Consider the following 15,094-nt stretch of genomic DNA (forward strand, 5'->3'; position numbering starts at 1 on the left):
AGGAAGGAATTCTACACCTGCTTCTGGGACACCCTGGCGGCAGATCTGGTGGAAGTGGCGCAGCAGATCTTCCGCCGGGGGAAACTCGGAGACACCATGAGGGAGGGCGTCATCTCCCTGCTCTTCAAGGGAGGAGATGCCGCCAACCTCAAAAACTGGAGGCCAATCACGATGCTCTGCGTGGACGTAAAGATCCTGTCCAAGCTCCTGACCGGCAGACTGAGAACCGCCCTCCCCCACATCATCCACAGCGACCAGACGTGTGGGGTGGAAGGGCGATCCGTCAGCTGGAACCTCCAGCTGACCAGAGACGCCATCGCCTGGGCCGAGGACCGGAACGTGCCCACGATGGTGGTCAGCCTGGACCAGGAGAAAGCCTTCGACAGAGTGAACCACAGCTATCTGTTCAGGGTGCTGGAACGCTTCGGTTTCGGAGAGAGTTTCAGCTGCTGGATTCAGATTCTGTACTCTGACGTGGGCAGCAGAGTGAATGTGAACGGAAACCTGGGGGATTTAATTCCCCAGGAATCCGGAGTACGACAGGGCTGCCCCCTTTCACCCCTTCTCTATGTTCTCTTCACAGAGCCCTTAGCAGAGGCGGTGAGACGGGACCCTGTCATCGACGGCCTGGAGATACCGGGAGGCGTGGGGGAAACCCTGAAGATCTCCCAGTACGCCGACGACACGACGCTGTTCCTGAGGTCGGACAGGGGGTTGAGGAGGGCCCTGCAGGTCATGGAGCAATACTCCAGAGCCTCGGGGTCGAAGCTCAACCGCCGAAAGAGCAAACTGAAGTTCTTCGGGCCCTGGAAGCACAGGACGACGGCGCCGGAGGGTCTCGAGCTCTGCACGGAGCCCCTCAAAATACTGGGGGTTTCCTTTCAGAGCCAGGACAACGAGACCAACAACTGGACCGAGAGGATCGCCAAGGTGAACGCGAAGCTGGGTCTGTGGAAAACACGGTCGCTGTCCTACACAGGGAAAGTGATGGTGTTGAAAGCAGACATCCTGCCGGCTTTGGTTTACCTGGCGGTGGTGTACCTGCTGCCGGCCAGACTCAGACGAGCGCTGCAAGGAATGATCTTTGGCTTCGTCTGGGGCGGCAAGTACGAGTACATCAAGAGAAACCGGATGTGTCAGCCGGTCGAGGAAGGGGGTCGAGATGTCCCACATTTCCCCCTGAAACTCGACTGCATCTTCTACTGCAACCTCTGTCGAGCGCTGCGGGAGCCCATCGGCCACAAGTACCAGTACTTTGTCAGGCTGTGGCTCTCCATCCCGATGAGGCACTTGGTCCAGTGGTCAAACACTGGGCCCAAGGCAGAGAGGAGACCGAAGTTCTACACCCACGCTGTCAAGTGGAGCAGGAGGTATGAGGCCACGAGACAGCCAGAGCTCTGCACCAACCACAGAGCCCTGTACAAAGAGGTGAGGGGGCATCTGGTCGCCGACGAAAGGCTGCAAGTTCCCAGACAAGTCTGGGAAAGGACACGTGTCCCTAAAGAACTGGACAATCAACTGAAGGACCTCAACTGGATGGCCGTACACAAGAGACTGGCCACCAGAGAGGTCCTCTACAGACACTTGCTTACCAGGAACCCCCATTGCCCCCGGGACACGTGTTTCGTCGAGGAGACTCAGGAGCACGTGTTCTGGAGCTGCCCTTCGCCAAGGCGGTGTGGGGCAGAATGGACAACACCATGCAACTCCTGGAAACGAGTGCGGTGCTCAGTTACCAGTACATTCTGCTGGGGCTGGCACCTACCGGATTGGACAAGGGGACGCAGTTCCTGATGTGGCTGCTGCTGTCCCTTACTAAAAAAGGCCTGTGGGACGCAAGGAACAATCTCATCTGCCACAACATCAAGTGGGGAGCAAGGGAGCTGGAGGAGAGGATCCTGGCGGACCTCAGGTGGAGGATGAAGCACGACGTTGCCAAATTGGGTTTCCCCACGGCAAAGGAGCGCTGGAAAGGACTATGGACCCTGTACAGGGATTAATGGTTAACAGCAAGTGGTAGGGTTTGGAGGGACTCTCATAATAGCGCAAATCCGCCCACACTTGCAAAGGATTGATAACGGACAATCACTGCCGTTCTGCCGTTGTTTTTATTACGTGGAGTGTTAATGTATGAGATGTTTCCTTTTGAGATGTTTTTTTTCGGAATAAAGTATATTTTATAAGAAAAAAAAAATCTGTTCTTATCAGTTTAATATCTGATACGTGCCCCATCGGGGGACTACATATTAAACGGATTTTTGGAACAGGAAACTGGATCAGGAGCTTGCTCCGTCCTCTCCACGCATCGCCCCGGTATTGCAGCGCCTCTGGGAACGGTGCACTACCTTCTCTCAGCGGTGAAAAGACAGACGTAGCAAGCAAGCAAGCGAGGTGGACTGGAGCTCCTTCTTCTCCGGTCTCGTCTCTCGTCCATCTGTGTGTCTTTGTGCCTCTCTCTCCCTCTCCCCGTCTCCGTCCCCGTGCTCCCTCCGTGCGCTTTCCCGCGTCTCGACTCTCTCGGCAAGCAGGCCGGCCCCCTTTTCGGCTCCCGTGCGTTTTCCCTCCAAAAAACTTAGTTTTTTCCTCCTTTTCCCTGGGAGGCAGGCGTGGCTTGTGTGTGTGTGTGTGTGTGTGTGTGTGTGTGTGTGTGTGTCCCCGTCCTTGCAGGCGGGCCCCTTTCGACAGCCGGGCGTTTTCCCTCCAAAAAACTTAGTATATACACCTTTTCTTTCTTCTTTTTCGGCAGGCGGGCAGGCAGGCAGGCAGGCGTGTGTGCGCGCGCGCACGCGTCCCCGTCCCTCCCGAGAGAGAGAGCTTCCCCTTGCCTCTGCCCGCAGGTGCTGGCGGTCCGCTTTCGCTTGCAGCTGGTTGGGCACAGCTGCTGCCGGTGGGAGGGGCCTAAGCTAAGGAGGCCGGCCGGCTGGCGCCCCCCGCGGCTGCGGTCGTTGTCGGGCCGTTGACAGAAGATCAAAGAGCAGGGCCCCCGCCCGGGACTGGCAGGAAGGCAGGCAGGCAGGCAGGCAGGCAAGAGAGAGGGGGAGCAGAGTCCGGCAGCAGGCCTCTGGCTGCAGGGAGGCCGGCAGCTGTGCGGGTCCCGGGCTCCAGAGGAGTCGGCCTGCGCCACTGTGCGCCAGCGGAACGTCCGCGCGTCGGTCCGCGCATTTAGGGGCATCGCTTCTCGGCCTTTTGGGTAAGATCAAGTGTGTGGCTTGTCCGCAGCTTGCTTCTCAGCCAGGAGAAAGAGGGAGAAGAGATTGCCGCCCGGATTTTTTTCTGGACCTTTGTTTTTTGTGGCGGAGCTTTCCAGCCAAAAATTTTTCTTCGAGATGGATGGAGCCACGAGGACTCGTGAAGGAAGAGTGCGGAATGCAGTGCGGTTCGTGCTACGGATGGGAGGATCGAAGACGGAGCTGGATTCTCAGGACACTTTTGAGAAAGAAGTGGCACAGAAAGCCCTGCAGTTAAGACCAGAAGACGTCTATTGTCTCCAAGATTTTCCGGGTAAGAAGATTTTCGATCTATCGCTTATTTCGGAGGATCTAGTCAGGAGAGTTTGGAATACTGCTAATGGGAAAAAGACTGCTAAACCTTTTTCGGACTATATTATTGAACCTTTGTTTGCCCGTGAACTGATAACATTAACTGTAGTTATGTTTAATCCATTAGTACCAGAGGGAGATATCGTCTGCTATTGAAAACGTTTTGTGGACATACAAGGAGTGGGTGAAAAACTTATGGACAGGAAGAGATAGTGGACAGGGAAGAGACGCTATAAGGTGCGTCTTCGGCCTGACGGACAAGCGCTTGACGATCTTCTGCACCCCCCAGCATCCTTCTTTATTGGCGCAAATAATGGTTATTGTTAATATTATGGACAACCCGCAGTTTGTAGGCGGTGCGGGAAACCGGAGCACAACACTGCTGATTGTCGTGAGGTGATCTGCTGGAGATGTGAAGGAGTGGGGCATTCCGCCGTAAACTGCACCGAAAAAACTAAATGCAATCTGTGTGGAGGCGAGGGGCACATATTTAAGGATTGCGAACAGCGGAAAAAGAGTTTTGCTGAGATTGTGCAGGGTTCGAGATCAGCCCCAGTTGCCCGTACAGAGGGACGCAGAGGTGAGGAGGAGACGGACAGTGTGGATATGGAGGGAACAGGAGAAGTCTCAACGGTTGACACTGAAGAAACAACGCGGGGGCGTGAACTTACCGGTGGTGAGTCAAAAGAAGTTTCTTCGGGTTTGGAGGTAATGAAGGAGGTTGTTGGAGAAATGAGTTGGGGAGACACGCCGGAGGAGATGGAGTCAGGACAGGTCCAAACTAAACATAAATGCAAGAGGAAGAACTTAGAGTCAGATGAAGATTTAATTAGAAAGGCGGGTAGAAGCACAGATAACATGGAGGTGGAAGCGGAAAAGGATTACTTAGCGTCCACTGGAATGGAAGCACAAAGGGGAATTGCAATTTCCATACCTAATTTTCAGGATGTGTTGTCGGAGCCTTCTTGTTCTCCAAGACCGAATTTGACCCTTGACGAAACACCTCTGGAATCACAAGAAGAAGGAAACAGCTTGGCTGGTGGAATGCCTGAGGAAAGAACAGAGGTATGGTTTGATGCAGGGATGCCCAGCAAATTTTTGAGACTCTGCAGATGGGATGAGAAGACGGTTTCAGTTAAGTGGCCTGAATTCTTTGAAGGATCCGTTTTTGAGAAAAGAGGGATCAGATTGAGGCCGGTGGTTACCGACAGGGAAATATCTACCTTTCAATTGTACGCGGAAGACACTAGGGATGTTACGCAGCAGAGATACCGAATAGCAGACCTAGTGAGAAAGTGGGTAGAAGACGTGGAGAAGGACGAGGTTAATTTTGAGCAGAAAAAGGTTAGGAGAAGGGAAACGTAAATGTTATTTATCCTCCTGATACGGAGGGTATTTGTAATATGTTGCAAGGTTTTAAGAGTGTGAGAGTAGAGGTAGAAAAATCTAGGGAGAGAGTGGTTGGTTTGTTAGTGTGTGGTACATTTGAGAAAGAAATTAGAGAAGTCTATGTACGTTTCTCTTGTCTAGTGAGGGAATGGTCTCAGAAGGGCTTTTATTAAATCATTCTAACTACCCATGTTGAAAGTCCTAACAATCAATGTCAGAGGACTGAGAGATAGAACTAAAAGAACGGCAGTTTTTAGTTATTTGAGGACCTTGGATTTTACTGTGTGTTTTTTACAGGAAGTGCATCTCAGAGATCGGAGGGATGCGGTTGCCTTTACTAATGAGTGGGATAGAGGCCCTTCCAGATGGAGCGTGGGCGGGGTTCATTCTTCAGGTGTCGGAGTTTTATTTGGGACCTATGATTTGGTGGTGGAAGGATGTGAGGTGGGCGTGGCTGGAAGACTAATAAGCGTGGATGTGGTTGTGGGTGGTTTTAGTTTTCGGTTTGTAGGAGTGTATGCTCCGGCTGTAGCTTCCCAGAGACTTACCTTTTACGCGAACTTAGCTCCTTTTTGTTTATCCAATAGAAAGGTGGTCAAAGGGGGAGACTTCAATCTTGACTTGAATGACAAAGATAACCCTGACGTAAAGTTCGTGAGCAGAATGTTAGTGCAATATGGTTTGTTTGATTGTGTTGCCAGAGTTGCGAAAGGGAAGACCAGGCCTACGTGGAGAAACTCGAAAGGAGTGTCCAAAAGGCTGGATTATATCCTTTCCTCCAGGGACCTTGTGGTAGTAAGTGCATCTGTGCAGCCCTTTTGGCACTCAGATCATGATCTGGTGTCGATTGAAACTGCTGGGGCAGGTGTTAACTTTGGTAAGGGGACCTGGAGATTGAATAGGAGTGTCTTAGAAGATGCAGCCTACAGAGATTTGATAAGGAGGAACCTGATGGAGTGGGCAGAAGAAAGAACTAAAGAGTCCTCCATCCTAAAATGGTGGGACTTAGTTAAGAAGAGGATCCAACAAATAACGAGAAGCTACTGTAGGGGAAAGCAAGCACAGGAAAAGAAAGAGGGTAGATTACTGCAGGAGCACCTAACCCTTTTATATGAGAACCGTAACAGAGGGGTATCAGTGGATTTAGAGGAGATCTGCAAACAGAAGGAGAAGCTGAAAAGCTTCTACGAGAAGAGGGCTCGTAGGTACTTCTTTAAGACATACATTGATAAACTGCAATTCTCAGAGTCCTGCTTCACTTTCCAGTTCCGGGGCATGCGGGACAGGCTTCGCAGGAGAGTAGTGGAGGGCCTGCTTGATAGAGCAGGTAAAACTGTATCAGACAGGGAAGGGTTGTTATCGGTTGCAACGGATTTTTATCGGGAACTTTTCGCGAAACGCAAGATAGGGGAAGCAGCTGTTAGATATGTTTTAAAACCAGTAGCAACATCAATCACAGAGAAGGAACGGTTGCGTATGGAAAGAACTTTTACGGTGGAAGAGCTAACCACCGCTATGAGAGAATTGAAAAAAGGTAGAGTGCCGGCCGCAGATGGCCTCCCTGTAGAATTTTATTATACTTTTTGGGACATATTGAAAGATATACTGTTATCAGTAGTGAAGGAGGTTTTTGTGAAAGGTCGCTTGAGTACATCTGAGTATAGGGATATTGATTTTGTTGTATAAAAAAGGAAGGCCTACAGATTTGAGTAATTGGAGGCCTTTGACATTATTGGGCACCGATTACAAGATCTTGGCGAAAGTTCTTATGAATAGGTTAAAACGAATGCTTCCTATGGTCGTGGGCAAAGAGCAAACGTGTGGAGTCCAAGGACGAAAGATTTGCTGGACTCTGCAGTTAATAAGGGACTTAGTTGCTTGGTCAAGACAAAGAGACGTGCCCTTCTTGCTGGCTAATTTAGATCTGGAGAAAGCCTTTGACCGAGTATCTCATGACTTCCTATGGAAGGTTATGGAGCGTATGGGCTTTGGCCCTCTATTTATAGGTTGGATTCAGACTCTCTATAGAGAAGTGGGGAGTAAAGTTTTAATAAACGGACACGTAGGGAGAATGGTATGGCAGGACTCAGGGGTGAGACAGGGGTGTCCTCTCTCTCCACTACTCTGTGTTGTATATTGAAGCATATGCTCGCCTTGTTTGCGACGACCTTAAGGTGGAAGGTGTTTTGGTGCCTGGTAGCGGAGGGCAGAGAGCCAAGATAGCTTTATACGCAGATCATATCTCTTTGTTCATGACTTCTGATGCGGACCTGCAAGGGGCGCTGGATCATTTTGCAACTTTTGCCAAGGCATCCGGGGCTAAGCTCAACACGGGAAAAAGCAAAATTAAATTTTTTGGAAGGTGGAGAGATCGGCAGGACTGTGTGGGTGGCTTGCAGGTGTGTAAGGATCCCCTGAAGATTCTCGGCGTTTATTTCCAGGAAGAGGACGCAGCCAATTATAATTGGCTTGAAAAGTTAGAAAAAGCTAGAATACGTTTGGGTTTGTGGAAAAATAAGGGGCTAACGCATATAGGTAAAGTCCTTATAATAAAGATAGAGATATTGTCTCTGTTGGGATATTTAGCTTCAGTGTATCCCATGCCTTTGAGACTAAACAGGTGCCTGACAAAAGAGGTTTTTGGTTTTATTTGGGGCAAAAAGTATGAATATATTAGGCGGGTGGATATGTACAGACCTATTGAGGAGGGAGGAAGAGGGGTCCCGTCTTTGCCCATTAAATTGAACTGCATTTTTGTGTCTTCCTTATGTGTGGCTTCAAAAATGCCCATTGAACATCTGGCACATTATTTTGTTCGTTTTTGGTTTGCAAGGACATTAAAAGGACTGTTTTGTTGGGACAATTCGGTTCCTCACGGCATTGACATGCCCTGGCATTATAGACACGCCAGCCCGTGGATTAGCAAAAATGCACAGGGTCTGGAGGGCGTGGTCCTTTCCAACCACAGGGCACTGTATGTGGAGGCAATGGGTAAGGATGAAGCAAGCCTGGTGGGTGGACTGCCTAAAGACATCTGGAGCCGGATTCAACCAAAAGGACTGCAGCATAACCTGATGGACCTCAACTGGTTGATCGCTTGGCAAAGACTCCCAGTGAGGGAGGTTTTATATAGACAAACTATCTCGACAAAAATTCTGCCCGAGGACTCAATGTAAAGAACAAGAATCGATACGCCATGTTTTTTGGGACTGTGATTTTGCTAAGAGTTTGTGGAAGAATTGTAACACTATTCGATATGTTTGTGTTAAACTTTGTCATTACTTTAAATATAGTTATGTATGGTTTGAAAAAGGGTTTGTACTCTCGAGAAACATCTTGGGTTCTCTGGTTAATAATAAGTTATGCAAAGTCAGAGTTATGGAGGGCACGGAACGGTTTGGCAAAAAACGGGGTCCAGGTAAGCGTGGTGGGGGTGTTTCGCAGATTGGAGTACAGAATTAAGTGTGAAATTGTCATAGATATGAGGAAAAGAGGATACCACGCTGCCAAAGAAAGGTGGAAGGGGTTATTGCCATATAGTATGTCTGAGTTTGAGGTTTTGTTTTTGGTTTCGTTTTTTTGTTTGTCCCGGGTTGTGTTGCTTTCCTTGATATCAGTTTTGTTTTTCTTCTGTAAATAGGATGTTTTTTGTTTCTTTGTAATAAAAAAATTTCCCCATCGGGGGACCACATATTAAACGGATTTTTGGAACAGGGAGCTGGATCAGGAGCTTGCTCCGTCCTCTCCACGCATCGGCCCGGTATTGCAGCGCCTCCGGGAACGGTGCACTACCTTCTCTCAGCGGTGAAAAGACAGACGTAGCTAGCAAGCAAGCAAGCAAGCGAGGTGGACCGGAGCTCCTTCCTCTCCGGTCTCGTCTCTCGTCCATCCGTGTGTCTCTGTGTCTCTCTCCCCCTCCCCGTCTCCGTTCCCGTGCTCCCTCCGTGCACTTTCCCGCGCCTCGACTCTCTCGGCAAGCATGCTGGCCCCCTTTTCGGCTCCCGTGCGTTTTCCCTCCAAAAAAGGTTTTGCATCCTTTTTCCAGGGAGGCAGGCGTGGCGTGTGTGTGTGTGTGTGTGTGTGTGTGTGTGTGTGTGTGTGTGTGTGTGTGTGTGTGTGTGTGTGTGTGTCCGTCCCCGTCCTTGCAGGCGGGCCCCTTTCAACAGCTGGGCTTTTTCCCTCCAAAAAACTTAGTATATCCACCTTTTCTTTCTTTTTTTTTGGCAGACAGGCGTATGTGCGTGCGCGCGCGTGTCCCCGTCCCTCCCTCCCGAGAGAGAGCTGCCCCTTGCCTCTGCCCGCAGGTGCTGGCGGTCGGCTTTCGCTTGCAGCTGGTTGGGCACAGCTGCTGCCGGTGGGAGGGGCCTAAGCTAAGGAGGCCGGGCAGCTGGCGCCCCCCGCGGCAGCGGTCGTTGTCAGGCCGTTGACAGAAGATCAAAGAGCAGGGCCCCCGCCCGGGACTGGCAGGAAGGCAGACAGGCAAGAGAGAGGGGGAGCAGAGTCCGGCGGCAGGCCTCTGGCTGCAGAGAGGCCGGCAGCTGCGCGGGTCCCGGGCTCCAGAGGAGTCGGCCTGCGGCCGAGGTCTTAGTCAGAGGGTCGGGAAGGCGGCGGCGGAGGACATGACGACGGAGGCGGAGGTGGAGACGGCTGTTGGAGGCAGAGTCGACCAGAGGGAGGAGGACGAAACGATGGCAGCGATCGGCGGAGTTTCGGCTTCGGCAGGGGTTGGAGAGCGGTTGGCCAGGGAAGGACAGATGCGGAATTCTGTCCGTTTTGTGTGGAAGGAGAAACCGGGGACTGAAAGGATGAAGAGAGAAGATTTTGCGGACATTGTGATGATCAAAGCCTTGGGCTTGAAGGTTTCGGACGTGTTTTGCTACCAGGATTTTCCCGGGAAAGGTATTTTTGATGTTTCCTTTATTTCGGAGAAAGTTTGTATGGAGAAATGGAGCTTTCTTCAAGCTCAGAAAGAGAACTTGCCTTTCATTAATTTTGTTATAGAGCCACTGTTTGCCAGAGAATTAAGGCCTTTGACTGTTCAAATGTTCAATCCATATGTGCAGGAGGCAGAGATTGTATGTTTTTTGAAAAGATTTGTGGATATTCAAGAGAATGGTACAAAGGTAATAGACTCTCGGAATTACTGGACGGGAAAGAGAAGGTACATGGTACGCTTAAGACTATCGCAACTGAGAAAAGTGGTTATGTTCATCCGCCAGCTTTCTTTTCGATCGGCCCGAATAAAGGTTTTCTGGTTTACCCTGGTCAGCCATTCGTATGTCTGAATTGTGCAATTGAGGGACACGTGGCAGCCAAATGTACTGTTATATGTTGCAGGAGATGTGGAGGAATAGGGCACAAGGTTGAGAAGTGCACCAGGCCCGTATCTTGTAATTTGTGTGGTGAAGCAGGACATGTATATAAGAACTGTTTTCAAAGATCGAGAAGTTATGCAGGTGCGGCTCAAGCTCAGACGACTACTGGAGAGGCCTTTGCAAAGAAGACAGGAGCGGCTCCAAGAGAACAGAGGTCTGCGGGAAAGGAGGCTACGATGGTGACCGGAAGTGCGGCGAAGAAGGACGGAGGTTTGGTGGTTATTGATCAGGGAGAGGGTTTGGAGAAGGTCACCGAGATGGTGAAGGGGCTGGCCGAGGATTCTGGAGGGATGTCTTGGGCGGAGAGAACACCTGACATTGAAGTGGATGGTGACGAGGGGCCTTTGGGGAGCCGGAAGTCTTCTGTTCCAGGAGCCCCTCATCGGAAAAGAACGGCGGCTAGTAATTCAGAGGAGGTGGAGGACGACGACCCAAGTGGAAAAGTTTGGACTGGTCAAATGTCTGAAGGGGGTGAGGGCAATGATTGGTTGGTGGTACAGAGGGGGAATCGGGGTGTGGGTAAAGGAAAGGGATTCGCAAAGCGGAAGGTCGAAGCGGGTCGGCAGGTAGTGGAGAGCACAAACTCCTTCGCTGGTTTACCAGTAGAGGAGCCGGTAGTCAAGAGTGCGACAGGAGTTATTGAGGAGTTGGTGGAAGTGGAGCAGATGGGAAGGGAAGAGGTAGTAGAGAGTCCTGAGTCTGGTGAAATGACAGTGGAAACGAAGAGCGGAGGGGATTCTCAGGATGCAGACCTTGAGTGGAATCAGTGGTGGGAAGAAAGGAAGGGTCGTATTCATTCTACCTGCCCTCAGACAGGAAAGAGGAAGGGGTTACGAGGGGAGATGGGTACGGATATAAGGTTGTCGGAAGATTTTGGACAGGGTATGTTTAGAAAATGAATGATTACTGTGTCCTGTTATGTGGAAACAAAGTTTCCGCAAGTCCGTTTAGAGTATTCAATTCAGGATAAGAAATTGATAGGGGTTCATGTGTTGGGGAAAACGAAAGCGGATTGTAAGGATGCTTTTCGTGAATTCCTCAATATGATGCTTGAATGTGAAAGTTTGAGCAGTGCTTCAGATGATTCATGAGTTTCGTTGTAATCAGGATGTTTTTGTATAGCGTTTGATTTTGATTGTTTTATGTAAGTTTTTCAATGGTAATGTTTTTTTTCATTTGAAATATGTTCTGTTTTAAGTGACTTTGATGGTGGGATTGTTTTTAAGGGGAACTGGATTGTGATGTGAATGTGTTCTTGAGTTTAGCATAAGGGGAGGGGTTGTGTTAATGTATGGTTTGTAAAGTGAAATGATTGATTTAACAGTGTAATGGTTTTTGATTGTATTTGAGTTCTTTTGGTGTTTTGTAATTTTGGGATTTTTTTTATTATTGTAATAATAAATAAAAAAAATAATCTGTTCTTATCAGTTTAATATCCGATACGTCCCCCATCGTTGTCGGGCCTTTGACAGAAGATCAAAGAGCAGGGCCCCCGCCCGGGACTGGCAGGAAGGCAGGCAGGCAGGCAGGCAAGAGAGAGGGGGAGCAGAGTCCGGCGGCAGGCCTCTGGCTGCAGGGAGGCCGGCAGCTGTGCGGGTTCCGGGCTCCAGAGGAGTCGACCTGCACCACTGTGCGCCAGCGGAACGCCCACGCGTCGGTCCTCGCCTTTAGGGGCATCGCTTCTCTGCCTTTTGGCCAAGCTCTGATGGTACGTGGCATGACCGCGGCCTGAAGACTGCCAAAAGGTGAAGACGACGGCGGAAAACGGAACCAGACCAGACGGGCGGAATCTTACCTGCAGAAGACCGAAGCAGACGTCCACCAAGGCCACCACGGGTAGTCGCTCTGGGTTAAGCCCAGAGGGCGAAGTGGGGTCTCCAGATGACGGCGGTGGAAGGTGGTGAGTGGGCCCGCGGTCCGGCGGCTGTGCACCCTCTGTCCAGTGAGGGGCCGATGCGGTGCACAGTGCGCTTTGTTGTGAAGGAGGCGGAGAAGAAACAGGAGTGGCTGAACCGTGAGCGTTTCGAAAGAGTTGTTCTGATGAAGGCCCTTGGGATAAAGTTGAAGGACATTACTTGTTTACAGGATTTTCCAGTTAGAGGGATATATGACCAATCACTCGAGACGGACGAACTTTGTGAGAAGGCCTGGGAGAGAGTGTGTGAGGGAAGAGACGAGTCGCCGCTTAACAAGTTTCTAATAGAGCTGCTGTTTGCTAGGGAACTCAGGACATTGACGATTGCCAGTAGGTCTGGAAAATAGACTCAAGGATTTAAACTGGCAGACGCTTTGGAATAGGTTGCCTGTGAGGGACACGCTTCATAGACATGGCCTGTCCAGACAGGACAAGTGCCCGCATCCCGACTGTTCTGAGGTCGAGACTGTACTTCATGTTTTCTGGGGTTGTGTTTTTGCCCAAAGGGTGTGGGGTCACTGTGAGGAGTTATTACAAAAAGTCTCTCGACTGTTTTAACGAGTCGGGTGGTGATCCGCGGAGTCATGAGGTCGAGAAAATGGAACAGAGCATTTTTGTTATGGTTTATAATTAGTTTGACCAAGTTTTATATATGGGCAGCTAGGAGAGAGGTGGTTGAGCACGGCAGCAGTGGTTCAGCCTTATCAGTTTTTAGTAAAGTTAAACATGATGCCATCAGACGAGTTCGGTGGGACATCCTGCGTTGGGGTTTTGCTGCGGCTAAGGAAAGGTGGAAGGGGTTAATTTCCTTGGGGCGCTAATTTTGTTTTCTGTGTATGATGCTGCCTATTATAGATTTTTTGATATAATCATAATAAAGGAATAATGTTGGGGAGGGAGGAGGGATTATGTTTGCATAAAAGGCGGGATTATGGAAATGTAAAGATTTTGTGTAAATGGTTTTGGTGAATGTGTTCTTGGGGTTTTGAAGAATTTATACATATATTGACTCATTAATAATTAGATGAATTTTCGATTTTTTGTTTTGACTGTTGATTGAAATATTATATGGGTTGTTGCTATAGTTACAAGGTGGGGGCCGATTGTTATTATGAGTTGTTATTTTTATTTTGAGTACGGTTGAATTGTTGTTGTTATCTTACCTTTGTTAGTTGCAGTTTGTTATTTTTGTAATAAAAACAAAAAAATCTGTTCTTATCAGTTTAATATCTGATACGTCCCCCATCGGGGGACCACATATTAAACGGATTTTTGGAACAGGGAGCTGGATCAGGAGCTTGCTCCGTCCTCTCCACGCATCGGCCCGGTATTGCAGCGCCTCCGGGAACGGTGCACTACCTTCTCTCAGCGGTGAAAAGACAGACGTAGCCAGCAAGCAAGCGAGGTGGACTGGAGCTCCTTCCTCTCCGGTCTCGTCTCTCGTCCATCTGTGTGTCTCTGTGTCTGTCTCTCTCTCCCCCTCCCCGTCTCCGTCTCAGTTCCCGTGCTCCCTCTGTGCACTTTCCCGCGTCTCGACTCTCTCGGCAAGCAGGCCGGCCCCCTTTTCGGCTCCCGTGCGTTTTCCCTCCAAAAAACTTCATCCTTTTTCCAGGGAGGCAGGCGTGGCTTGTGTGTGTCCCCGTCCCTGCAGGCGGGCCCCTTTCGACAGCCAGGCGTTTTCCCTCCAAAAAACTTAGTATATACACCTTTTCTTTCTTTTTTTTCGGCAGGCAGGCGTGTGCGTGTCCCCGTCCCTCCTGAGAGAGAGAGCTGCCCCTTGCCTCTGCCCGCAGGTGCTGGCGGTCCGCTTTCGCTTGCAGCTGGTTCGGCACAGCTGCTGCCGGTGGGAGGGGCCTAAGCTAAGGAGGCCGGGCGGCTGGCGCCCCCCGCGGCTGCGGTCGTTGTCGGGCCGTTGACAGAAGATCAAAGAGCAGGGCCCCCGCCCGGGACTGGCAGGAAGACAGGCAGGCAAGAGAGAGGGGGAGCAGAGTCCGGCAGCAGGCCTCTGGCTGCAGGGAAGCCGGCAGCTGTGCGGGTCCTGGGCTCCAGAGGAGAGTCGGCCTGCACCACTGTGCGCCAGCGGAACGCCCGCGCTTCTCGGCCTTTTGGCTGAGATCAATCAGTACATGGCCTGACCGTGGCTGTGCGACTCACCAAAAGACCGTTGAAGAGAAGACCGGAAGGACTACCACCCCGAGAGGACTGCGCTGCTGGATTGCTGGATTTGGACCTTGGATTTCGCCTGGACTACGCTTTGGATTTCGTTTTCTTGGATTGGACGTTTGGATGCTTGAAGACCCCGGCTTTGGTGAGAAGGCTGCTTCGGCAGCCGCAAAGGTTGGGTAACGATGGCTGCGGACCCCGGGGCGGCGAGGAAGACAGAGGAGGGTCCCAACATCCGAAGACCATCTGCTTCATTTGGAAGTCGGATGGAGAGATGCCGGAGAGGGATGTTTTTGAAGAAGAGATCCTCTTCGGGATCCTGAAGCTGGATGTCGCGGAGATCAAGTGCTTGCAGGGGAATCGGGTGCAGCGCTACATGGATTTCTCCTTTGTGGAGGAAAAAGGACACCGCAGCGCCTCGGAGAAGATCGCGAAGGCTATTGAAGGTGGCAGGCTGGGTAATTATAAGTGTGTGGGGTTGCAGAACAACAACGAGAGGTCAGTAATCCTACACGTTTGACCCTTTCATCCCTGACAGTGACGTCACGACCTTTCTCCGCTGTTACGTCGACGTGTTGGAGCCGCCAAGGATCATCATGGACCCGTACAAGGTTTGGACGGGGAAGAGGCAGTACAACGTCGAGTTGCGGCCGGACGGCAGAAGCAAGGAAGGGTTTGCCCACCCGCCTGCCACTTTCGCGATCGGTCCAGGT

At 50.7% G+C, this 15,094-nt stretch overlaps 1 non-coding gene and 2 pseudogenes across 1 annotated transcript; all 3 read left to right on the forward strand.

The window, feature by feature from the left end:
• Window positions 1–2,172: 2,172 nt before the first annotated feature.
• Window positions 2,173–2,347, forward strand: LOC148810281 (U2 spliceosomal RNA; annotated as a pseudogene).
• A 6,199-nt stretch (window positions 2,348–8,546) lies between these two features.
• Window positions 8,547–8,722, forward strand: LOC148810282 (U2 spliceosomal RNA; annotated as a pseudogene).
• Window positions 8,723–13,389: 4,667 nt separating this feature from the next.
• On the forward strand, window positions 13,390–13,579 carry LOC148810283 (U2 spliceosomal RNA). The gene has a single exon (XR_016086797.1). It is a non-coding gene; the product is annotated as a U2 spliceosomal RNA (small nuclear RNA).
• Window positions 13,580–15,094: the final 1,515 nt, after the last annotated feature.

Source organism: Atractosteus spatula, unplaced genomic scaffold, assembly GCF_055471065.1.
Source record: "Atractosteus spatula isolate fAtrSpa1 unplaced genomic scaffold, fAtrSpa1.hap1 Scaffold_1, whole genome shotgun sequence".
In the NCBI taxonomy this organism is placed as follows: domain Eukaryota; kingdom Metazoa; phylum Chordata; class Actinopteri; order Semionotiformes; family Lepisosteidae; genus Atractosteus; species Atractosteus spatula.